At 38.6% G+C, this 27125-nt stretch overlaps 1 protein-coding gene and 1 pseudogene across 2 annotated transcripts in view; one reads left to right on the top strand and one right to left on the bottom strand.

Moving 5' to 3' along the window:
- LOC131690757 (uncharacterized) overlaps nt 1-27125 on the top strand; it is a 752331-nt gene that overhangs the window by 428904 nt on the left and 296302 nt on the right. For both annotated transcript variants that reach the window (XM_058976735.1, XM_058976736.1), the window contains one exon: nt 20245-20289. The gene's annotated coding sequence lies outside the window, so the exon portion shown is untranslated. The remainder of the gene's footprint in view (nt 1-20244; nt 20290-27125) is intronic.
- Nucleotides 25590-26339, bottom strand: LOC131688136 (uncharacterized; annotated as a pseudogene).

The following is a 27125-nucleotide window of genomic DNA, read 5'->3' as shown; positions in this document are numbered from 1 at the left end:
GCATGTAATTTTTTCGACCCACTGTATCTCAGTTTGCTGTGTCTTTGGAAGGTCGTTGTTCTATTTTTTTTCGAGCTAAAACCAAAAATGGTGAATATCACCAAGGGAAAGAATAAATCGATGATATTCCAAAAATAAGTTCACTAAATTGTCAGATGACGTTCCTCTAACTCAACTAAAATAATTTATTCATTTAAAATTTTAGAATATGTACGCAAAGAAATTAAGATTTGGAAGTCGTAAAACTCATATGTACCATTTCTGTAACACCAATCAACCACTCACGATGGTAATCTGCAAAAGGGGCTGCTTATAACATGCACAGAAGTAATGATACAACCTTCCTAAGTACAGAAAAATGCTAAATAAGCACAATTGTTCTTCAATTTCTTCAACGTACTGATTTGATTCGAAAATAGTATAGCTCACTTATGACATGAATTATACTATCATACTTCTAAATGGTCGCAATCTTGAGATTCAGAAAACATGAATATGCATGCTCACTAGCGCTACCTAGTGGCAGAATCCCAAACTATTCAGTGTTTCGCTTCGTAGGTACTTATCTCTTGTGCAACTATAGCGTAGATACCGTCCTGCTAACAATTCAGGAATTCGAGATATAGTAGGCCAAAAATGGTATGGCCACTAGCGCCACGTAGTAGCAGAATGTCAAACTATTTCGCATATCATCTCGTAGGCTTTGATCACCATAACAACATTGCCGAAGACATTTATCTGCTGAAAAATCAGATACTTTAGATACAGTAGATCGAAAAAAATTGATGCTCACTAGTGTCGCCTAGCGGTAGAATTCTATCATGTATGTTCGCCCATCCGAAAGGCCATTATCTACTGCCCAAGTTTGCAGAAGAAAGTAGTACTCCAAATAATACGTTGCGTTGCGTTGCGTAAGCACGGTATACTTCGTAGATTGCAGACTGATGACTCTCATTTCCAGCCAGACTACTTGAGGAGCATTGTTGGGAATAACAATTGATCCAGTCCAAGCGAGAGTTTCGCCCGCCTGAGAGCCACCATTGCGGGCCACGACCATCTTTACTGTAACTTGGGATGAGAAAGGAAGTGTTGATGTGGTACTTACTTAACGGAAGGCCCCGACTCAGTGACACTCCCATAAGTACTACGGATTGGCTAGTGGGTGGGTTGTTAGTCAGGATTCGCTTCAAGCAAGCGATGCAATTGAGAATATATTTTCGCAGGTGCAGAGTATGAAAAAACATACCATAAAAAAGGCGCATAAGCCCTCTCGGTATCCTCGATGCACCACTATCGAGGCGTAATGCAATAACCATCATAAAGCAACTGTCTGTCAGGGGTTCTGTAGGACTGATGCACCCAATATGCTTTATGATGTTTGCAATACCGTCAAACCCTTAAACCTTGGGGACGGAAGTAGTACTCCAAATGATACGGATCACGAAGTATTCTAAAGACTATCTGTGTTGAACAAAGTACAACGCGCGAGTGCTCGTGTTACACAATTTGGCGCGAGTGCCGGAGCGTTAAGCGACATAAGTTTTATATTTTTAGCGGAATTAATAATGACTTTCACATTTCACGATCTAGCCCTAGCAGCAATGGAGGTTTAAGATAGTTTTATAGGGGAAAATATACTTTTGCATATAAAATATTTAAAATAATCCATAAACAATTGTAAAACGATCCATAAAAAAGTTGTCCATGTTCCATAAAACAAAACTGAAAATCCATAAAACAGTGTGAATGATCCATAAAAAAGGGTGATTTGATCCATAGATTATGTAAAATTGAACCATAAAATGGTCGCAAAAGACCATTAAAATAGTAATAAAAGAGCAATTAAAATCAACCAATGCCCCATAAAAATATTGGAAATGTTCTATAAAATGATACATTTTGCGCCATAATTTAACTGACATTGATCCATAGAATATTAACAATGTACATTAAAACATGTCGATATGTTCCATAATATCGACAAAAATGTTCCACGGTATTACAAAATGGAGCAATAAAATGTTAGAAAAAGTTCCATAAATTTGATGAAAATGTTTGCTAAATAATTTTTCTTGGTCCATAGAAGATGTAAAAATGAACATTAGAAATGATTCATATATCGAACGGTAAAATATGGTTCATGGATATTTACAAAACGATCCATAAGAAAAGAAAATGTAAAAATCCATTAATATGTGCTTATGCACTAGAAAAATTAAATTTAATGAATTCATGCGAAATTTTATGGTAAACTGAAAAAATAAGTTGTGATTAATAATACTCATAACAGTGACAGTGTTTTAACAAGTGAGCTTATACTGGGAGCTAGTGTGATGCAGCTTAGCTGCATATCCGAGGCCAAGGATCCGAAGCGGCGCAAAGCCGCTGAGGATCCGTTGGACGAGGCATTGATTAACTCGTAGCTGGAATTGCAAGCGAACCTGTGGTCCTCTCGCTTGCCCGGTTTACTTAAACATAGGGGCTATAGCTAGTTAAAAGCCGACTGAGTGGCAGCGAAGTCGGACAGTGCACTAGAAAGCGATGTGGCTTAGCCACATTAGTCAGTGTTCGTGTATAAAGTGTCCGTTTTCGCTTCAGATAGTTGGTATTTGGTATACTCTGCAGTTTAAAGAGTTGCCATAATGATTTCAGGTTAGCTAAGGTCAGTTACCTAACTAGTGGGATACGGAAGCTGAAGTTTAACTATAATGTATGCATTGTTTGTTGTAGTTTGACATTACAACCAAATGTAATACACTTAGTTCGAATAGCAAAAATTTCGCATGAATTCATTAAATTTAATTTTTCTGGTGCATAAGCACATATTAATAGATCGTTTTACATTTTCTTTTCTTATTGATCGTTTTGTAAATATCCATGAACCATAATTTAACGTTCAATATATGAATCATTTCTAATGTTCATTTTTACATCTTCTATGGACCAGGAAAAATTATTTAGCAAACATTTTCATCATATTTATGGAACTTTTTCTAACATTTTATTGCTCCATTTTGTAATACCGTGGAACATTTTTGTCGATATTATGGAACATATCGACGTGTTTTAATGTACATTGGTAATATTCTATGGATCAATGTCAGTTAATTTATGGCGCAAAATGTATCATTTTATAGAACATTTCCAATATTTTTATGGGGCATTGGTTGATTTTAATTGCTCTTTTAATATTATTTTAGTGGTCTTTTGCGACCATTTTATGGTTCAATTTTACATAATCTATGGATCAAATCACCCTTTTTTATGGATCATTCACACTGTTTTATGGATTTTCAGTTTTGTTTTATGGAACATGGACAACTTTTTTATGGATCGTTTTACAATTTTTTATGGATCATTTTTGTTGTTTTAGCGGCGCAAACTTAGGGCTGCCGTTTTATAGTCACTCACACAACTTAGATGTAATATGTGAGGTGAATAAATCCTCCGTTTTTTTTTCTCGTAAAAACGCTGAAAAGCATCCTTCGGGAATAAATTATTTTCAAAATTACAGAAAATATTCTCCAAGGCTAGGCTACTTTTACTAGAGGTCCCTATTTTTAATCTTCCCGTTTCGCTCTCAGTTTCTCTCGCATTCTCGTTTCATACGCACACTACGTTACTTAGGGGTATTAAATAATGCAGGAAATAAATTCATATGAATGTTTTGAATTATTTTGCAGAACATTTTAGTATAGTAAAAGTCTTCAGAAAATAATTGTAAAGAAAAAACTTTTTTATAATTTTCCACGATAAACGTTCCATATTTCAATAAGAAGACGAACAGGATACCTACTCTCCTCAGCAAAGTTTTTTGGCGTAAAATTTTCTAAAACTTTGTCAAAGGCACCAATCCTGAATGTGAACTTTTTGAAAAATGATGCGGCTTAACCACACGCACAACCCGATCATTGGACAGGTTAAACATTGATTCTGCTTTACCTCGCCTCTTTATTCTAGATACAGAATTACGCAATATTGACTCAGAACGCTGCTGTACTCTGGATATTGAAGTCTTTTTTGACACTCCAGGACTCCTCCAGGAACCTATAAAAGCCCTCTAGATATTTTGAGGTACGTTCTGGACTACCGCAGATTGCTCTTTGATCTCTTAGAATGCCTTATTGTTCTCGATTCTGAGATCCATCAGATTCCGATTTTCTATGTACTCCTAGCTTCTTTTGGTATTGGAATTGAATGACCAGAGAAACTTGGAATCCTCTTAACTGGAGATGTTTAAAGCCTTGATATCTATCTATCAAGACTGAAATGTATTTTTTTATTATCTACTTCTGGTCTCAGATAGAGAACCAACCATCCAAATTTCTAATATTACTAGCAACAAATCTCTCTCAAATGCTATCTCCAGAAACTTCAAATTTTACGATGAGTAAAACGATCGCCGTGCTGTTCAAATCAGTTCCATTACCAGTCACTAAACAAATTATACAGTGTAGGCAAAACAATACAACCACTGCACTGTGGTGGTGGCATCTCTTTTTGTTTATCATTCTTCCACTTTTTTGATTAAAATTGTAACATCTAGTGGACACTAGTGCTGCTAAATTTGTTGTATAATGAAAAATGAGTTGCAACTAAAAAAGACATTTTAACAAGGTTATCATCAAAACAAAGTGACAAGAAATAGGTTCAGATTCGTAATCTGATGAGTGGAATCCGGGAACTAATGAGAGTTTAAATATTAATGATAGAACCTTCGGACTGGTTCATTGTATGATAGAATTCATTTTTCAAATTATTACCGTGTGCATTTTTGAGAACATTTTAAATATAATCAATTTTCGCAATACTTAATTAATAAAAAAATAATTGAATTGCATAAAAATAACTCAGTATTTAATGATAACAAAAAAAAGAAAATGACGAATTCCATTTTTTTGTAAAGTGGACTTAATTTTTTCCCGCCACTGTGCTTCGAATATATTCAAATCTCATGCAACGTTAATCGAACATATCTGTTTGACCTGGTGGAATATATCACGAATCGTTTGTGGTTTGAGGGATTTTTTTCTGAATTTTTGAACAGCTGCTCCGTCAGTTCTTAGTGACCGGTCATGGGTTAGAATTCAAACCGAAAATATGCACACCGATCCTAATCGAATCCTGTAGGTACCGGTTTGCATATTATATCTGGGTTGCAGATTTTTCATTCGATTCGAGTGCACCTGTTAAATTTTTATATTCTGTTATCAATGGACGGGACATGTTCGCTTGTATTCCTAGTATGACCAAACCGTGGAATCTGTTACCGTGGGAAATTGTTTTCAGTAGCATTATTTGTTCACTGCGCGACTGCGGGAATCAATTCCGATACCACATGAATTGCAATATGTAAACGGTTTGGTTAAAATCTTGAACCAGCTGCGAATAGCTAAAATGTAATATTCAAAACATCCATAAATTTCCCTTGGAATTATATGCCAGTTAGTTGCTGGAATAGCTTTCAATCAGAAATGCTTTCAAAAACCCACTAGTGCACGGTTCTTAAACACAAATTAAGTTTTTTTTCCGAGAAAAAATTGTAGAGGGAGAAATACTTTGGATTTTACCTCGAAACTCAAACAACCCGCGGATGCTGGGAGCGGAACGTCGTGTTTCCCATTCTAGAATTTTCTCACACTTCACGACCGGCGGCGTCAGCGGCAAACGGTGTGGTACTTCAACCTCTGACCGAGCGAGGCCAGTCAACCGCAGGATCTTAAAACATTAATGAGAACCAGTTTGTACAAAAAACCACAAAGATACGCCGAGGTGAAAGGTAGGGAACGAGAAAAGAAGGATAGATGAAGTCTCCCACCTTTGAAGCTCATGATCATCGTTGAATCTAGTAAGGGTGGTGATGTTCTAAAGTTGAAAATAAAAACTTGCTAACAAAGTGTCAGCGGTCTGCAAACAACCCAATCTGGCAACAAACAGAAGTTAAATATTTCATACAATTAATGAGAACTCGTAACTCGGTTCATTAGAACGGTCGAAAATTGATTGACATCCAACCAATGCCGTCACCCGCGACCTTTTTCATCTTGTACAACACCCACACCCCTTCCTACTCCTTTACACTCAATTCAACCACACCCACTTGTTTTTTTTTTAATTTGCAGCAGCCTTCCCCGAGGATAACTGTGCGGGAAAATTGACCGGGCGACTACCTACTGCATCTGATGAACTAAGAAACGGGGTTGGAAACGAAAAAAACCGGATGCCTGGTGCTGAAATAAATGTGTCACCCTTTTGTGTCCTTAATAAAAATTTTAATTTTTAATTTATTGCTTTGTCCGGCCTAGTCATTCTGAGGAGTTCAGGCTCTGCTACTTCCGGTTTGATGACAGAGAGAAGTGGCCGCGAGGGAGGAAGGTGTGGGAGTAGAACAACAACAGTCGGCGAGAATGTACGAACTAAAGCACAACTGGCGGAGGAGTAAAAGCGTAATGAGCAATGTTTATGAAGCTAGGGATTTGCTGATGGGAATGGTGTTTTATCGCCGTTGCCTGGATGGAAAGGATTAAAAAGTGTTACCAAAGTTTTCAACTATTCGTCCCGGTCGGTTGGTAGGATTGCGAGTCGCTACTAGCGACGTACAGGATGGGCACAGGGCGTTTCTAGGAAACGGATTTTTTGGAGTGCATATATTCTGTTATGATGACTGGCGTTGGATGCTACTTATTTGCGGTTCGGGAGAATGCTAATTAGTAGCTTTTGTAAATGCAGCTTGCACCGGCAGAGCTGGGAAGCTCTCAAATAAATTTTCTAGGAATTCGGTCGAAAGCATGTGAATGGTCGTTTACTGAAATGATTGAAATTGACACTTCATCCTGTTTTAACTGAGTTTCGTAACGTTTGAAAAGGAAGGCGAAATGCTAGCACAGATAACAGACCTATTTTAATGGTGTGATAATTTAAAATGTCTTTTTAAAAAGGCATTAAGGATAATTAGCATTAATGTTCTACCAGCAATACGCAAACAACAATACTGGATTCGCTCCAGTTTGGTGAAGTGTATGCTCACGGCGGAGCGGAAACAGAAATACCCATATTCCATCATCGACAGTATCGTTTTTTGGTATAGCCAGTTCAGGTCATTGTACAATGTTCCGGTTATTGTACGTCGAAAGTTGATCCTTTATTAGCACTATTGTTTTAGATACCTTATGTGACATCCCCAGGTACCTGAGATATTTGAATGTTAAAACCTTAGCAATAATTTGACCCGTTAGTTATAGCTGTAGTTGCATTAGTCACGCTTACTAGAAAATGGGATCAACTTAGCTTTCTCCGTGGAGAATTCGATACCCAGCTGAAGTGCCCAAGCAGACAAATTGTCCAAGGTATCTTGCAATGGTCTTTAAAAAAATAAACAGCTAATAGAGACCACACCGTCATCTGCAAGCTGTCTTAGCGTGCAGGAATTGACAAGACATTCGACAATGTCAATCACGTAAAAATTGTAAAGAAAGGGGCTTAGACATAAGCTTCGGGGGAGGCCAATGTAGTTAATTCGCGATGTCGATAAATCACCATGCAAAAAATGCGTCTTTAAACAACAAATGTAGCAAAAAGTTCAAAATCAGTGGGTGGTGCAACTTCTCGGAAAGAATGTTGATAGAATCTGAATCAAAAGCCCTCTCAATAACCAAGAAAACTGATGATGAGCAACGCAAGACACTCCTTCGTCCCTTTGCCTTTGCGGTAGCCAAATTGTGTAGTCATATGCTTCGACCCAATTGTCGAGACATAATAGGATCGTTTTCCCGAACAACTGCCGGATGCAGGACAGCATTCCAATCGGCCGATACGAGTTGTGATCGGAGGCTGGTTTACCTGGTTTTGAATGGCGGTGACCTTCACTTGCCTCCAATCACGAGGGACAACATATTAAATAAACTCAACAAGCGTCCACGGTAGATCGTCTGTGCCGGGGCGGAATCCAGACAATCCATCTTAGCGAAATCGAATATCCAGCGATTTGAATATTCAACGCTCTCATTAGTATCGTTTCGGTTTCGTAAGCGCCGGGCGGTACCGCAAAGACTGCTTCTCGACGTTTCTCTCGTTAGGCCGTCAACGAACCGGTGCCAGTAGCTATGTTTCTTGGCTTTAATCAAACTCTTCATTTTCGTTTCTAACATCGATAGCTAGCGGGTAGCACATTGCCCCGGAAGGTCTTATACGCAGTAGCCTTCTCTGCATACCCGTTTGAGCACTCTCTGTCCCACCATGGGTTGGAAGGACGCTCGCGAGAGTTCGCGTCTGGTATGCATTTGGTCTGAGCTTGAGTCGCGGTGTCCAGAATCAAGCCAGCCAGGAACCCGTACGTTTCCTCTGGAGGAAGCTCTTGTGTGGACTCGATTTTGCCGGATATAACAGACGCTTACCTCTTCCAATATTTTGTGTGAGGTCATACAAAACATTCAACGTATTCGGTTGCCATGAGCCGACAGTAATACTGGCCAAATTGGCGTCTGATAGACACTAAATTTAAACATTTCACACAACATGCAACCAGTCTTCCCATGAACATCGATAAGTTTGCACCTGTGTACAAAATTTCGTGCACGCGTTCAACCTCAAACTTGCTTTGCCTTTGTGTACAGGTTCGCCTAGAACACCGAACCCAAGCGAACGATGTGCAAGCTTAGGTTTAACACCGTGTACGTACACCGTGTGCGTACCCAACAAAGGCACACACAAAACAGAATGAGTCAACACTAGTGATGATTAGTGATAGAAAGAGAAAACTAGTGCCAAGAACCTGTGTGTATGAACATCGCGTACGTACATGGGGTTCGGTTGTGCAAACGAACATGTGTACGTGTTTTGGTACGCATTAGCGCACGAAATGTGGGTTTAAGATGAGCACAGAACTAGAGCGACCATGGTGTTCGATGTTCATTTGGGAAGTCTGCATGCAACTGTCGGTCAATTGTTTCAGAAACTAGGTAATGCCATCTCTTAATCAAAGTGCAACTAAGTAAGTCAAGCAAACACATTACTGACAAGTTTTTCGACCACTAGCATCTAAACCATCTATACTATATCTATATCTATATAATCTATACTTAAAACGCAAATATTAGGAAATCAAAAAAAACTTAAAAAATTCGCTTTAAAAAGTTGAATAACGACTCATAAAAAGAGACTTCAATGTATTAGCAAATAGACGGTCATTTATGTAATGTAACGGTCATTCAAAGCTCACCGTTAGCGTTCAAAGATAATTATGAAAAAATATATGACCAATGATATCACCAGAAGATATAATCTTGATATAAGTTTGCTTGCCTTGCTGATTGGGATATCATAAAGATAACACAGTGAGTAATAAATATCAACATGAGATTTAAATTTGATAGCTTTCTGTTATGACGTTCTGATCGGGTACCTACTTGACACCATTCTACTCTATCTATTTCTCTCTGTAGATAATATATTTTTATTTGCTGAATAGTATAGAAAACCTCTATATTTCCTGCTTTACAGATCAATTTACTCCGCCTTAACATTGTCCATGCATTCTAAAAATATTCTAAATTTTTTGTTCCAACTCCATCTATCCTTGCTTGACTTATTTTAACTTTTATTACTATATCTTACATCATATTTATACTAACACTCACTAACACTGTAAATTGCACGTTCTCTCCCATTCTAAACGTACAATCTAACAATTTCTCCCATGTAGGTTTACAAACGCTCGTGGCTGTCGCGATAACACAAACCTACTTACACTCGTGATCTCGCCAAAATTAAAACCCGGTAAATGAGCGAATCGTTTTGTATTTATAATTTTACAATCGCGGTCTCAAGCATTAACCCACCTCTCGCGTGATCATGAATCGATCCCGTTCAGAGGTCTCTACCCTCGATCCTTCCAGCATAGCTTCATGCCTTCAGTTAGACCAATAAAAATGACGCTCATATACACTAGACAACACGTTCCATTGCGACATGACCGGGAACTCAAGTGATATGGGAGAACCCACTCTCTTCTAGTATCTGAACCGTACACTAAAAATTAAGTATAAGATTTACGGTCTGCGCGCGTCTCTTCAAGAACATACCACACGGCTATAGAAAATAATTTATACACGCGAAGTTACCTACACGCTAACACGCGACAAAGACGTTAACACACAAACGCTCGAGTCCTTCGCGATCATTTACGCATACCTACACCCACAATCTCGCAAACAGGATTACACCCCGGTGACTAAGTGAATGTTTGAGCACTTATAAATTCACAAAATATGGGCTCAGGATTGAACCTACAAATGCCCATGTTCGTGCAATCATGAATCGGTGACGTCTGGAAATTTTTACCCTCCGTCCTAGCAACTTATGTCCATATATGTAATTGGACAAATTAAAAATGAAGCTCATATCTACTAGACAACACGTTCCATGGCGGAATGAACGGAAACTCTAGTGATATGGAAGAACTCACTTTTTTCTAGCATCTGAATCGTACACCGAAAATTAAGTATCAGATTCACGGTCCGCACGCGAATATTCAAAAACACGCGAAAGGCACACGGTTCTAAAATATACACGCGAAGCTACGTACACGTTAGCACAGGCGACATATAAACGCACACGTGATCGAAAACGTCAACGTTCAAGCCCTTCGCGATGATACACGCGCTCGCGAAATTTCTACACTCGCACATATCTGCACCGTACAATGCATATCACACTCAGAATCACGGAGCACTGCAATTGGCCTTAAGCAGTGTTTTAGTGGGTGACATTACCCGTCTCGTCTGCAATTGTAGTGAGTGATTCTGGCGGGAAGCCTTTCCGAGAATCTAGCCCTACAGCTCCCGTAGGACAATTCTCGAGTGCTGAGTTCAATGACGTAATTAGATTTTGTATTCAATGTCGCGCTTTCAAGCTATGGACTTTTTTAAGGCATGAATACTAAAATAAATGTTGAAAAATTGTTTTCACAATCAGCATTACATAATTCGGAAACCGTAAACTTTGGAAGTGCAGTGTCTTCTTAAACGTTTTACAATACAATACCAACACAAACAATTTGGTAATTTATGCCCTTGATGGCAATAATAAAGAATCAAATTGTCGAAAAGCATTATTTAGAGATTTAGTATCTATAGTAAAGTTGTTGAGAGTGACATTCGAAACGACTTTGTTGAAGACATGAATAATCTATGTATCGAAATATACCAGGTTCTTTTTCTTGGAGACACGGTATTGTTTTCATACTACGCATACAGTCTTTTTTTTACTGATTTCTTTATGTTATTTGCATTGTTGGATACTAGTTTTACTGTGCTATCAATGTAAAGTGTTTTCGTCGGTGGTGGCTGGTGTTTCAATATTTACTGCAGCACTGAGTAGAAGTGATAGCTGCGCACCATTATCATCGTCCTCATCAATGTCATTCTGTGCTTTATTACCATCATGGTTTGTCACCGCTGCCAGAGCATCGTGAAAGATAAAGAGACTGTGATATGTAAGGGCTACTGCGGTGTAACCTTCCATGCAGTTTGTGCCAATGTTGATGCCCTTTGTTGGACCAGATGAGGAATTTCAAAAGCAACGAATTTCGGATGTGCTACGGTTGTGCTCTTCTTTTCTCCATTGCACACTTTAGCAAATTAATGACCAGTTTCGACGAGAAATTTGCAAATTTAGCGGTAGGTCAATCCATGCAAACGGAGATAGAAAAATTGCGCTCAGGATTTGAATCACTGACTGCAAAAGTAGACTCCAAAGCGTCATTTCCCTTTTTACACCGATTTCCTGGTTACGTCGTAGAGCAAACGATGGGAATTAATTTAGTTTCCCCGCCGTAACGAATTATGTAGGTACGAAGGCACTAAATGTGATCAAGACTGTGAATCTCAACCGTCGTGCTGATGATGAGTTGCTTTGGATATCTCTATCTGCTTTTCATCCGGCTTCTTTAGAGAACCAGATCTGTCGAACGTAACACCCAAGGTAGTTAAATTAGTACCCAGAGGAAAGGACTTTAGCTCGCTTCAATTTGTGTCATTCAAAGTTGGCATCGATGAGAAATTCAAATGAATCATGGCCAGAAAATAATCGATTTCTTGAGGTTGTAGATAGCCGATCAAAAAACAGTGTGCTAATTGTCAGGCTAACATTGGCGGTACCGTTGGATAGGAAACCCACGTCGCATATGGAGCCGGCGATGGAGCCGTCACATTTGGACGTTTAGAGTTGGCAGTCTTATCTTCAACGGGACGCACTAAAAACCGCACGATGGAAGCCCCTTCCGACCCCGTAACTGCCGATCCATCAGCTGTCACCATCTTTCAATGCTCCGACACGTTTTCAAATCTGTTTGGTCTTCAAGCATCCCGCGTTTTCACATTAGTATGCAGCATTATATGTCCTGCGGAAGCTTCGACTGGCAGTGCTCGCCTTTTAGGTAGTAATAACTTCCAGGCGTGCGTGACGTCATCCGATCATCAAAGCTTCGTCGCTTCATCAGATCTGTTTGGTCTACAAGCCTGCAGCGTTACTCCGTCAGACGATCATCTTTGGAATGATGTGGAGGAATTTGACGCAGACTTGAATGGTATTACAAGAACGTCCGAGGCCTAAGCACAAAAATCTATGAAGTTTTCCTAGAGATTTGGTTAGATGATAGAATTCATTCTCGTCAGCTTTATGCTGTTTATAGAAACGATCGCAGTTTTGTGAACAGCCATAAATCACGCGGAGGGAGCGTACTCATCGCCGTATCTACTGCATTGAATAGTTTAGTTGATCCAACACTTGTTGATGTTTCGCTTGAATAGCTGTTTGTTAAACTAAAGCTACATGATCGTTTTGTCAGCATCGGTGTAATTTATTTACCACCAGATCGTAAGAGTGATCTAGTCAGTGCAAATAACCATGTCCGCTCAATTGATGCTGTTTTTTCTAGCCTTGGAAGTAATGACTGCGCATTATTGTTTGGAGACTACAATCAGTCTGGTTTCATTTGGGACACACATGACAACGTCGCACCTGTAGTCAACGTACTTCGCTCTTACATTTCTACCGCTTGCGCTGCGCTATTGGATGGATTCAGCTTCAACTGTCTTACACAAATTAAGAGCACTTGCTGACCGTCAGATCCGCGAACCTGCCGAATTCATCTCTGTGATTGATGCAAATCATACACCAGTAGCAGTAATTATCAGTCTGCAGAAACCTGTTATTTTTAGGATATCCCGAATGATCTTGGTTTTGACTTTCAAGCTTTCTTGGGACTTGCATCATACTGATTGGTATTCATTTGAGCATAGGGAAGATATTGACTGCGCCGGATTATCCCAAAAAGATCAACCTCCACGAATCTCGCTTAATTCGTGTCATTCTGCTTACGTAATGTGGACGCTGGTGCTCAGATTGGCACTGTATATACCCGACCAGGAGAAAATAACTGAGCAATAACCCGAGCATACTATTTTTGGTATTCATACCAAAACTTAGTATTAATTGATTATTATATCTCATTGAGGTATTAAGCAGGTGTTGAAGAAACATTTTTCAATACCTGCTTAATACCTCAATCAGGTATAATACTTTATTTTAGTATTATTTATGTATTCCAGTGACATTTACAAATACCAAATCAATACCTTATTGAATACCTACATAGAATGAATTTTGTTGTTGGAAGGTTGAAAAATGTTTTAATATTATTCAGGTATTATAATAACTCGTTTCATTATCAAATAGTTATTTGTAGAACATGTCTTTGTTATTTTTTTTTTGTATTTTACCTCTTATGTAGAGCTCATTAATACCATATTGTGGTAAGCAGTTGTTGGTATTGATACCTAAATTTGTTTTCCGCAGTTATTTTCTTCTGCTCGGGTACCGACCTGAAATCAGAGTTTGACAGAGTTGTTCACGCAATACTTTTGGAACGGCTGAAGTTATTAGGAGTCTCTCTTGACCTGATCGAATCATATCTGAGAGATCGAACACTTGTAATAAAAGTAGGCTGTGGAGTTCTCTGCCCCTTTTTCGAACAACTCGGGTGTTCCTCAACTTGGGCACACTCTTATTCAAACTCTCTATCAATGATCTAGCCACGGTATTACCACCGGGTTCTCGTATATTTATACATGATCGTCAAGTGCATCAGAGATTGCTTAGCTTTACAACAGCTCTTGGACGCTTTCAACCACTGGTGCTCCTTAAACTCGCTTACAATTAGTATTCACAAGTGCAGTGTAATATCGTATCATCGCAAGCACAAGCCAATTTCATACGACTACTGCATTGGAGATCAGCATCATGAGTGTGTACGACAAGTGTGTGACCTTGGAGTCACTTTGGATTCTGCACTCCGATCTCACTTCGACGATATCATTAACAAGACCAGATGGGATTCATGTTTAAAATTTCGAATGAATTTAACGACTCTTTTTGTCTTCGCTCACTGTACTGCATATTGGTACGGTCGATATTGGAATCTAACTCCATAATATGGTGTCCGTATCAAGCAACATGGATAGCCAGAATTGAAGCCATTCAAAGAAAAATCGTTCGCTATGCATTAGGATGCCTTCCGTGGCAGGACCCGATTAATCTTCCCCCATACGAAGACTGCTGTACATTATTAGATCTATACACGCTTGAAACGAGAAGGAGAGTAGCCCAAGATGCTTTCGTCGCTAAGATTCTTCTAGCTGAGTTAGATACGCCGGAATTATTGGGTCAACTCCATATCTATGCACCGGAACGTGTGCTCCGTCAACGAAACTTTTTGCTGTTGGAACATAGGAACTCCCTATATGGTGGTCATTATCCGTTCGCTTCTTGTCTGCCACATTCAACGATGTGTTTGCGGATTTCGATTTCGGCGTGTCATCCACTACTTTCAAGAATCGACATGAAAAAGGGTCCCGGAATTATTAGCCGGAATTTGGACGAAGGTCATGAAGTTGGTTGGAATGAGTTCTGGAATTTCTTGAGGACTAGCCGATTTGAAAAGCAACTATCTCCAGCAGCGTAGCTTAGAAACGAACAATTTGGACAAGGACAGACAGTTTTTCAAACCGCGTACTGGGACAAGTTGGAGTAGAGAACAAAGCCAACGACAGTCTCGATTCCATCTGCGGAGCGAACAGGAAACTAAACCTAGCCAGATGAAATTTTCCTAGCCGTAGCGGAAGCAGAGCCGCTGTAAACTGCTCCACGTCTGGATATTTATTTGCGATTTCTGCAAAAGGGGACATAACGTACGGTCTTGTTAAGCCTTTCATTTAAACTTTCCCTATCAAGTCACACTGGAAGTGCATCGGGAAAAACATGGTAAGGAATTCCGATTCATTCGGCAGGTGGATTATTGTGTCCAAAAGGAACCAATGTTTTACATCCAGTTGGATTACTGATCGGACTTTGCAAAAGTTTTGGCGTACGTGCGTAATGTTTCCTTCAACCCAGTAACTGTGTTGACCATGGCTTATCTCTATCTACCACATGGTTAGCTCGTGACACTGTTTGAATGTAAGTAACGTATTTCGTGGGGATCTTCTCTTTTACGCTCACATAAACTAGGCTTGCTATTCTGCGAATGTCAGTTTTCTGTGTCGTCGGAGGTATCGTTGAAATAAACGAACGGTTTTCCGAAAGTTGTAAATTAGCAATATATCAGCTTTTACGCTAAAAAGAAATGATGTCCATCGAATTATACACGTCAATGGTGTCATATTTAGGCTAGAAACAGTTAATAATCAGTGCATCTCGGTGATTAAAAACGAAAATAGCTGCATACCATAGAAAACATCTAACCGTTATTTTCTCTTCCAGGCAGAGGATTTAGTCTTCAGCATAACATTCTTGTGATCTATCAGGTGCCGTTCATTAGGAACAAAACAAATATTAATTTCATATTAATTTCACCTAATTGTTTTCGCTAACGATTTCGATGACGTCCGCTAATACAATGTTTGCACTCCACTGAGCTAGCCTATAGTATATGTAAGCCGTGTTCTATTCTATTCTAACCCTTACACATCCAGTACTATAATGCATCCTGGACAACACTGCAGTTACATTCTGTAGTGTTTTTGTTATCAATATTAATATTTGAAGCAATATACTCCTTTGGTCCTTTGGGATGGAACAGAGGCAGCGCTTTTCGTGGGGATCTTTTACATTTTCCTTTCGGAGTTCCTACCTGTCGGCGGTAGATCATAACTTAGCGCTAGTTATGGGGGAGATGGAAATTTTGGAACTTCCTTTTTGTAGAAAAATATCCGAAATATTCCCTGCTAGCTGTAATTCTTTTCATGGACTATTTTTTATTTTTGAAAACAAAAATATTTTTGATAATAGCAAAAAAAGTTAGATTGATCATTTAAAGTAAATTTACGTAGTTTGAATCAACGCTACTATCTTCATAATTTCAACAATCCTTGCCAATAATAGTAACAAATAATTAGTTTTATTTAAAAAAAAGTCCGTTAAAACAAAAATCTTGATTGGTTGTTTAAACGGCGAACTAATTAGAATGATCGTCCACTTCATCGCAAAAATCTAAACTTTTTTCTGTTATTTTCAAGGTGAGCTAAACTAACAATGACAGATTAGCATTTTCAATACAAAAATGGTTCGCCCAAATCTCAACTTAAGAGCTTTTTGCCTCTCTCATATAAAGAAAGGCTATGGAATCATTGAAAAAATCGGCCCGGAGGGCCGAGTGTCATATACCATTCGGTTCAGTTCGTCTAGATCAGCAAATGTCTATGTGTATGTATGTGTGTGTGTCATTAAAACTTACATAATTTTCTCAGAGATGGCTGAACCGATTTTCACAAACTTAGTTTCATCTGAAAGGTATAACGCTGCTATTGAATTTTTAGTTGATCCGACTTCCGATTCCGGAGTTACGGGTTGAAGAGTGCGGACACACAGCAAATTCCCATATAAACTGGTACAACCATGATGTTCAAATGACGTAAAACATATTAAAATGGGTTCAACATTACTCTAGTTTACGGGTCTTAGTAGTATTTTTTCTTGGTTTTGAAATTCTTTTCAATATAAAAAGTCTGTTAACAAATTTTCTATTGCGATTAGAGCTATGTTCATCTCTGTTAAAACATGTTAAGATATGTCTAGGGAACAACATTTGATGATTTGTGGGCATATAGCGCCTATTGAATCAGAGTGTGAGTGATCTTACTATGAAAACATAGCAAAAACACGATTTTTGATTGGAAACACCTCTAAATCATGTCCAAATTAAGTCATTTTTGGCGAAACTTCTTAAATTCACACGTAGAACAAAAATCTGGGCTGACCCATGTATATTTCAAAACTGTTTTAAAATGTGGAGAGGTCTAGTATACAGGCCTCATTATGGGTATTTTTGCGCCAAAGTTTTTATAACTATGTTTTTGAAAATATCGATTTGGAGACGCCCTGTAGTTCATATATATTCTTACAAATTAGTTACCTTGACAACTTCACATTGTTGAAAAATTTGTGATTTTTGTTAGTTTTGCAACCATTTCTGCTATCAGATGTGATTGGCTACTATTATTGACCTATATATTAACCCTTTAACGACCAATGCCTTCAAATGGTCTTACATAAAAAAGTCGAAAAAAGAATTATGGATTTTTAAAACTGATGGCTGAAAAGGATTTAGCGTCCCAAAATTAGTTTAAACTCAATTTTTACTAATATAAACGAATTTTTTATAATTTTGTCACAACTTTGTTTGGAGAGGTGCATTAGGGTTTGGTGCATTGGGCCGGAATCCCAAGCGTTGCAGGTTGAATTCCTGCCTCTGAGATAATTTTTTCACATAGTTTTTTTTTTGTTTAACTAACGATTTCGATCTGTTTTTCCCGTTGGATACTACCAAAAGTATAAACTTCGGCCTTGGCACTTACATCAAAACCCAAAAGAATGGCTGAATGTTGTTGTTGCCATTTAAATGTGATAGTAAGCAACAGTAGTATTTCGGTTTACACCAAAAACCCACCTTCTTTCTTCATCAAACGCTTCAATTCCTCGGGAAAATGCGACCCGCACGGTAACTCTGTTGACTGCTACCGAGGGTGGCCGTTTCTATGGCAATGAACCTTTAGTCTGGTCTGGTCTGGTTAACGTACCTACTGTTCATCGACGCGTAGCGCCGCCTTTCCTAGTCAGTCATACGCGGACGTCCTGTTGGTTGGTAGTATACCGGAAACCACGTTTCCGTGTTTTTCAACCGTTCGAATGCAACCAACGATGAAAGGAAATCTCGGCGAAATGAGATTTCTTTTGTGATTTGACTCGGTAGCTGCTAGCAGCTGGCAGGGTAGCAACGGGGAACTATTAAATCGCCTGCCTGCCTCACTGATCGGAGTCCGAATGAAAGCTGCGCCATACTTTTCTTTGGGTCTATAGTGGGTTGTCTGAATAGAATGAAAGCACGATACTTATTAGCCATCATCGCCTTTGATGCTGCTAATATTAAGTTTGTTATGTCGGATGGTACAAAGCGAGATGGTATTGTGTGCAAGCTCTAGCCGTGAGTCTATAAAATTATTCTCTCTATTCATTGAAATCCTTTGAGGAGATGCACCGTGTTAGATTTAATTCTTTAGAAGTTGTGTTTCTTATTATAGTTTATTCGCCCTATTTGGTACAGCAATATTCTAAAGAATACGATGAATCTTTTTCTTGAAATTGTATGTACAAACATTGAACAATTGGAAGTCGTTTATGTGTTTTATTGTGGCACAAGTCATGTTTGTACTTTTAGTCTAATTTTTTTGGAGAATGTTTAATTGAAAAAGAAACTGAACAAGAATGGTCGAAGTGGTGAGAAAGTTCACCTTTAATTGAACACACTAAGAAAAAGAAATCGAACCAACGTCCTCCCAATCTTCAATTGAGTGCGTTAACCACACCATCATCGTGGAACTATGATGACGTTATCAAACATTCCCACTTCATTCTAGTGTAACTCATCAGACCAACATAGAATTATAATAAGGTATGGTGTTTTGTTTGCTTAACGTTAATTTAGACAGATAGATGCCTAATCCACATGGCGTTGAATGTGCGAATTAATGTGCATTGTTGCGTCTGAGTGGAATGATTACGATAAGTTTGAACATGTATTATGAACACATTATTTGGATTAAATATATGAAGGTGTTGAATTTATTTTGTTATCAATTATTTTCATATTCTTAATACGATTTATTTTGAGCAGTATGTGTAATTTACAATGAGCCATTTGGTAATTTTGCAATCCTAAATATTTTCAACATAAAATCGAAAATAAAAGTTTCATCGTAATATTCACAATCTCATCGACCCGACATGTTCAATGTACCAAACAGAAATATTCACCCAACGAATATTAAGGCAATTCAAAATCGTGCCTAAAATTAATTGCCACCTCCCTTCGCACTGTAACTTTAAAATTTGTCAAAATCTGCCTCCCGCTCCCGCAGCCACATCAGGCAGCCACTCAGCGGATACGTGAGCTGCGTTAGCAAAAAAGAGCATCCCACGCCAGCACTTCAGTAGGTAGCAACAACCCACAAGGAACAAAATCGGCATCGGAAAAGCCATCCACCCAGCAGCGCATTAGCTCGCACGAGTTAGCCCTGTTGTTGGTTGTGAAGCCACCTCCGGCACCTCAGCCAGGATTTGCCCTATTGCCCCTAAACTGCTTACTGTCGGCGCTCATCGCACCACCCGGAAAAGAGAAGGTCAATCGTTGTCGGTTTTTGTTGTTGTGCGATGTTTGGACGAATAAATCATCAGTTTAATGAAATTTTGAGGCTGGAGCCTACGGGCGACGGGGAGAAAAAATATGATATAAAACAGAAATAAAGCTTAAGCCGCAATGAATATGAAACGAGTTCCCACCGCGCGTTGTTTGGGAGGCTGTTTAAAATTATGTTTTTCGAGTATGGAAATGTTTCCAGTTTTTTTTTCGCTGCACTTTTTATTAACATTCGGGGGGTAGACAGCGTTTTTCGCTGTTGTTATTGTTTGATGAGTCATGCGTTGCTGAGTGCGAAAATTATTTTTTACGTGATCGGTTGGAAGCGTTTGTTTTATGAGAGGTGCATTACCGCTGATGAGTGGCGATGAATTTTAATGGGTAATTATCTGTTCTGTTCCGGGGAAATTGAATTTCTATCTTTTGTTTGTTTGTGTTCCAGGCATTTCCGGGAAAATTTCCTTTATTAATTTACATTTTTTAATTTTTTGTTTCAGAGAATCGGCTTCAACTGCGGATGAATGTGGTGGGATCATAAAGAGGTAAGAAATGGGATTTAAAGCTATGAGTTCAAACATTGAATTACAATTTGCACAACTTTTTAAAATATTGCATTATACATCTTTGAACCACGTGTGTTTTATTTTTATCCAGAAATACAATTTAATGATCATATCAATATCATCTGTTGCATACGCTACTGATTAGCTGCCTAACTCTGTAGCATATGAACTTGACCAGTGTTGTTCAGATTCTTATGCAAAATTGCACATAATTGCTACTTGAAAACTTATGTCCGTTCAGTCAGCATTTTTTATCCGCAGCTACAATTTTCTTATCAGTTCAAAAATTATTCTCGAAAATTAGTCCGAACTTACATGTCATCATAAACCACGAGACTGGTTTCACCCTGTAGTACATTTCATTGACCAAAAATGTGAAATGGCCATTTCGTAGCACCAATAAAATTAATGTGTGTATTGATTATCGCATGTTTACTCACTGTTCGTCGTGAGGTCATCGTGGAAATATTGGCAAAAAAAGGTTTTGATGGTATGCGATTGTTACTGTTACATTACACTCGCTCACTTCATTGAATTATTTGTGTTTTTTAAATTTTTATTTAAATTTAAACTAAACTAAATAAAATTAATATACATTTTAACGACATTCAATTAGCTAGAGATTACTGGGTAGAGAAAGTTATGAAAATTAGAGCCATAGTACTCAAGTGAGAGCAAGGATGTGAAGTATACAGATCGGAAAACTAGAAGTGGCAAGGTCATCAGAACAGGCCAGCAACCCTCAGGGAACTCTCATCAGCACAAGACAAAAGTTAAGCCCGTAAGATATTAAGCCTGTTCTAATGACCCTGCCACTTCTAGTTTTCCGATCTGTATACTTCACATCCTTGCTCTCACTCCAATTTTCATAACTGTGAATTTCGGAACGTAGTAGGGCTTGAGGTAGGTCCAAATAATGGTACTCAGATAGTAGAATCTTGTACACATATGTAGTGTGCGCGGCGTGCCTACGATATCCTAGAAGACGGCAACAGTCCTTGTACGGGGGCAGGTCTAACGGTGCGTTCCACGGAATTGGACGTAACGCATATCGTACAAATTTACGCTGGACCAATCTCGTGGCTCCAGGTGGCTTGATAAGGACAGCAGAAAACGTTTGAAAACTCCAACTATGGCCCAATCAGTGAGCAATTCAGAGCATTGAAATATAGAGGAATTCGTTGTAAATTTTGGACATAAATCCTAGTATGCTTTGTGAATGGCAGACTTCCCATGAACAAGTTTGTACCTGTGTACAAAATTTCGTGAACGCGTTCAACCTCAAACTTGCTTCGTCTTAATGTACAGGTTCGTCTCGAACATCGATCCCGAGCGAACGATGTACAAACTCTAGTTCAAACATTCGTGTACGTACACCGGGTGCGTACACGAGAACAATTCGTACATGGCAAAAAGTATCAACGCTAGTGATGATTAGAATGAGAAAGAGAAAACTGGTACCACGCACCTGTATGTACGCACACCGTGTACGTACATGGGGTTCTGTTGTGCAGGCGAACTTGTGCACGCAATTTGGTACGAAATGGCGTGTTCGAGTTCGTACGCAAAATGTGGGTTTAATATGAGCACAGATCCAGAGTGAACCTACTGTACGGTGTTCATTTGGGAACACTGGTCGATGGTCGCTGAGAAGTGATGAGTGTACGTTAGTCTTTCATCAAGAATGACAACTACATTGTTAACGCGGTCAACGCGTCGTAGCAGATCATTGACGAAGAGTGAGAAGACCAGCGCACCTAGAGAACTACCTTGAGGAATTGTTAAAAAACGATTCTGATACAATATCGCAATTTATGCAACAACTTCACCATGTACAAGGTAGGAACGAAACCAATGGCAGAAATTACTGAAACACGGTAGTATGGCAAGCTTTGTCATCAGTATCTTATGATTAACTCTCTCAAAGGTTGACTTAAGATCTGTTTAAATAGTATCCACCTGCAATTTCGTTAGCATTTGTCCGTGTCATTCGGTCGAGACGAACCTCATCAGCTTCAGGTCATTTTGACCTGAAGCTGATGAGGTTCGTCTCGACCGAATGACCGGGGGAAATTCGTGATGAGATGTGCTGATGTAATGTTGGCAAGCAGAAAACAACGCTGCGTTGATGGTTGATTTGAACACTTTGCATTCGGCTCCTAGTGAAGTGATTCCGCGGTAATTCTTAATGTTACATTTGTTTCCCTTTTTCGATACTGAAAACAGGGTGCGCGACGTTTGGCTTAAATACGTTAGACATAATGGACGATAGGCATAATTCACAAAAATATAAAAGTGATAACGCATCAAATGGATTTGAATGACAAGATCATTGTATTAGAAGACTTCAATCTCCCCGGCATTAAATGGATCCACTACTCATCCAACTACCTGTACCCAGATGCTACTTATTCTTCAAAAACCTCAAATATTCTAACTTCTGGACGACTATAACACTGCAGGTTTAGTTCAATTGAACGGTAATTAAAACAGCAACAATCGCTTGCTGGACCTCTGCTTTTCCAGTCAAGATCTTTCCGGTTTGCTTAAAGTAGATGTTGCCCCAGTTTAAACTTGTCGCCATCATCCTTCACTTCAAATAACTATTCACAATAGTTCACCTGTTAATTTTGAAGGCGCCGCTGAAACTGTATTCTACGACTTCAAAAACGGGAACTTTGCGGCAAAGTATCAATTTTTTCATGTTTGGACTGAATCGCTCTGTTATTCAATCGTGAGTGCAATTCTGCTGATATGTCAAGGACGCATGTTGTAAAATATGCTATTGATCAATTCATACCAAAGCAGCTGTGCCGTGAACCAATCTACCCACCGTGATCTAACTCTAACGATGCGACCCTCACTACCTTAGATCACTTTACTTACACTACCCGTCATAAGTTTGGCACTGAGGGCGCGAAGCTTCTACGGAATTAAAGATCACCAGATACAATAAGTACTAAATGTGTTATTTTACATATACACTCGCACCACGTGATGACAGAGTTCAAAATTAAAACGATTGTCATGTGCATGGTCATTAGAGGGACAAGAAATAAAAACTGCTATTGGCCCACCCCTGAGTCAATTCCTAGTCCCACCAGGAGTACTTGCTCTAAATCTGGAGCAAATCGGACAAGTTTAGTTACAGGACCAACGTGCCAGAAGTTTGTATGGGATTTCTTGACAATTTACATGGAGAAAACCCACTAGCCCGCATTTTCGCCGCTAGGTGGCACTGTACGTATTGTATTATCACTGTAAGTGAAAATAAGAAGGATAATTTAATTGTCAACAACTTTGTCGAAGACTGCTAGTCAATCTGACTTTGTTAACCCATTATAACCCAGGGGTTTCAAAAAGTGAGCCTAATGCAGTGATATCTTCAATTCCACCAAAAAATGCATCAAAAATTATGGGAAAAATAGAATTACTGCTGAAAATGGTTTTGAGAATGAAAATATCTCGTGCAAAAAATTTCGTACGCTTAAATAAAAACAACAAATTTTAAGTTGTTTGACATATTTCTTCGGATTTTCTGATAGACAACACTTCTTTTACACCTGTAGGAACGTTTTGTCACATAATGGAATTATTAGCACGAATTCCAACAATAAAATTCAATTAAATGTATTGCTTACTTTTCAGCCTCCATTTGCCCCAACTATACACGGTTCAAAAATGTAAACAAAATTATAAAAAATGGCAGTTGTCTTGTTTCCCAATGAAATATGAGGTGCAATAATCCCATTAGTGCAATAATAAAGCAGTTAGATGCCAAAATGCTGCAGTAAATACTCGTTAAACGATGACAAGTTCTGCGTATGAAATTTCATACGCTAGGATATAATGGATTAAAAAAAAGTTGTTAAATTTTTGGCGAACTGAGTCAGTTTTGCATGGTGCCAAGTAGTGCATATCAGTATTCGATTCCCACGAACTGAACATTTATGAGAAGTAATGATTAGGTTTAGCTCAATAGCATGTTGAAAAGAATTATACTGCCCATAAAAGCATAAGAGTCACCATTTGTCGAAAATGAGTTATCTGTTGTATTGTATTCTGTATCACCACTGTATCACAATGTACAAATAAGATTACCAGGTTTGTTAAGAAAATATCGAAAAAATATCGACACATGGTTGTCCCATCCATAAGGCTCAATGAAAATGTAGAACTTTAACAGCGTTTTTCTCGGCTTGCTGTTTTTCAATATGGGACTCTTATGCTTTTATGGGCAGTATAGTAAATAATAAGAGTCATGTTTTGGTTATAACATTTTAGTTCCACACGTTACCGCATAGAGAGCGCCGACACTAACTATTCAACGGAGGTGTGTTCTACAAAGTTGTAGAACAAGCATTTTGCAGTATTTCTTCTAAACATCTCAATATTCTATCTCTATTCTATGAAAAGTTAGTGTCGGCGCCCTCTATGCGGCCACAGGTGGAACTAAAACTTTCTAACCAAAACATGACTCGTATTATGTAGAGTTACTGTGGTCTAATTCATCTTAGCTCCTGTATTCATCCCACCCATTTAAATACATTAGTTAGAGCAGTGTCTGCTATCTCTATTCAACGCATTAGGTCAAATGATAGGATGAATAAGGGAGTATTTTACATTTTTCAAATCAGATTTTTAATGTAACTGCTTCTTAGAAACGAAGCAAGACTGCTGATACCTATTTTAGCGCAATTCAATCACCGTAAGCCGAGTTACAATTAAAATAGTGTGACATCCTGACTTATGAGATGAATAAGGGCGCGTCTACCCTGCTACAATTCTTCTAAACACACTATTCAGATAAATCTATCAATTATTTCACAAAAATGTTTAGTTCGTGCGAATCAAGTACTGATACACAACCATGCACTGCTAAGCCCCATGCAAAACTGACTCATACATCACTTCGTTAAATGTTTAATAACTTTATTCAACAAAGCCGGATTGACTAGCTGTCTTCAGTAAAGTTGTAGACAATTAAATTATCTTTCTTATTTTCACTCACAGTGATTATATGATGCACACAGCGCCACTTAGCGGCGAAAATGCGAGCTAGTGGGTCTATTCCAAGCAAATTGTCGAAATATCCCACACAAACTTTAGGCACGTTGGTCCGGTAGCTAGATTTGTCCGATTTGTTTCCAATTTGGTACAAGTACTCCAGGTGGAACTAGGAATCGACTCAGAGGTGGGCCGATTGAGTTTTCAAAAATTAATTTTTGTTTCCGGTCATTCTAATGGATGTCGATTACCATTGCTTTATATGATACTCATCACTCCGAATAGTGGTCAAGCATTCCTCCAGCTTTATCCAGCACCGCCTCCAGCTTATCATTGATGGGCTTCTGCTGATGGAGCATTTTAAGCTGCTTGATCAATACCATCCGCTGCAGTTGGATTTTGAAGAAACTTTCTAGCCCCGATCGAGGTTCCGATATTTTGAATTCAGTCTAAAATATCGAAAATTTGGATAAATCGGTGAAAAAACGAAATACAATTCTTATACATTACCGTTTTCTCCAAATGTCTGCTCTTCGGTAGAGGAGGAGAAAACATTTCATCTATTGGAGTGTCCAATGGGTTGGGAAGTAACGAAGAATTTTTCGGTTCTGCGGCAACTATGGCGGATAAATGCAATGAGCCCTCACCTGCTATGTCGTTGCGTTCCTTTTATTAGCTGCAACCGAAATCCTGTCTGCGAGTTTACACTTTATTGATTTAAGAACGCTATGGTATATATCCTGTACTTACAGTTCACTTTTGATACTGCTGGGTTTTCTTCCTAGATCATAAATTATTGTTGCTCCTGCATTCAGACTAATTTGTCTATTTCCGATAGCCTTTTAATCGGTTTTTGCTTTTATTCGGACCTTCATGTTGTTTACCTTTTTCATAATTTGTTATTCTGTTATTTCCATTCCAGTCTACACCAAGAAACACATTATGATTTCTTTTGCTGCATTTGATTTTTGTTTTCTTACTTGTGGCATTTGGCTTTTTTCCAAGAGGACGCTTCCGAAGCGTCAAAAAGAAAACCACTGATATGTTGGGATTTTTCTGAAATGTCCTTGTCGATCTCGTTCTCTTGATCATCCTGGTCATTTTCCGAATGGGGAACTTCTATTCTCAGTGACTGAAGCTCTTCAAATGTTCGTTTTTCTGCCATTGTGCGTATTTTCACCGGAGCAGCAGACAACACAGCTTTGTTTTGAATGTAGCATGCAAGATGTGGATAGACAAGTTGGAAACATTTGTCGTTTTTGAGTAACATCAACAAAACCAACCAATTGAAATGACGCTTGTAAGTACTTAGTAAAAATAACCTGTCACAACCATGGTAGCAGAGGCACAGACAAACAGATATAACACTATACACACACACACTCTTACTTTCAATATATTGACGGATTGATAGAAATCCCATCGATACAACAATCGCATTTGAACGCACATCGTCTTCTTCAGTGGCCCATACATGTTCAATATTTTTGTTAATACTAGAGCATAGGGTTTATCCCTTAACATGCAGCGTTGGTAAAGAAGGACATAGGATAAGGGCAGAGTGAGACGTTTCTCAACCAATTAATTTTGTTTTCTGTTAGTACATCACAATGTAGTGATAACTAAATAAAGGTATGCAATTTGACGGTATTCTGCTTTGTATTAGCGTAAGAAATGTGTCCGTCTTTCCCTACCCTACTGTGTCCGTCACACCCAACAAGAAACAAATTAAAAAAAAATTGTCTATATTCGGAATGATTATGTAAAGTATCCGTTTTTTCGCCAATCAAGTGTTAAATACCCATGTC

This window comes from Topomyia yanbarensis, chromosome 3, assembly GCF_030247195.1.
Source record: "Topomyia yanbarensis strain Yona2022 chromosome 3, ASM3024719v1, whole genome shotgun sequence".
In the NCBI taxonomy this organism is placed as follows: domain Eukaryota; kingdom Metazoa; phylum Arthropoda; class Insecta; order Diptera; family Culicidae; genus Topomyia; species Topomyia yanbarensis.
Note: the sequence above shows the minus strand (reverse complement) of the source record. Positions and strands in the feature narration are given on the sequence as shown.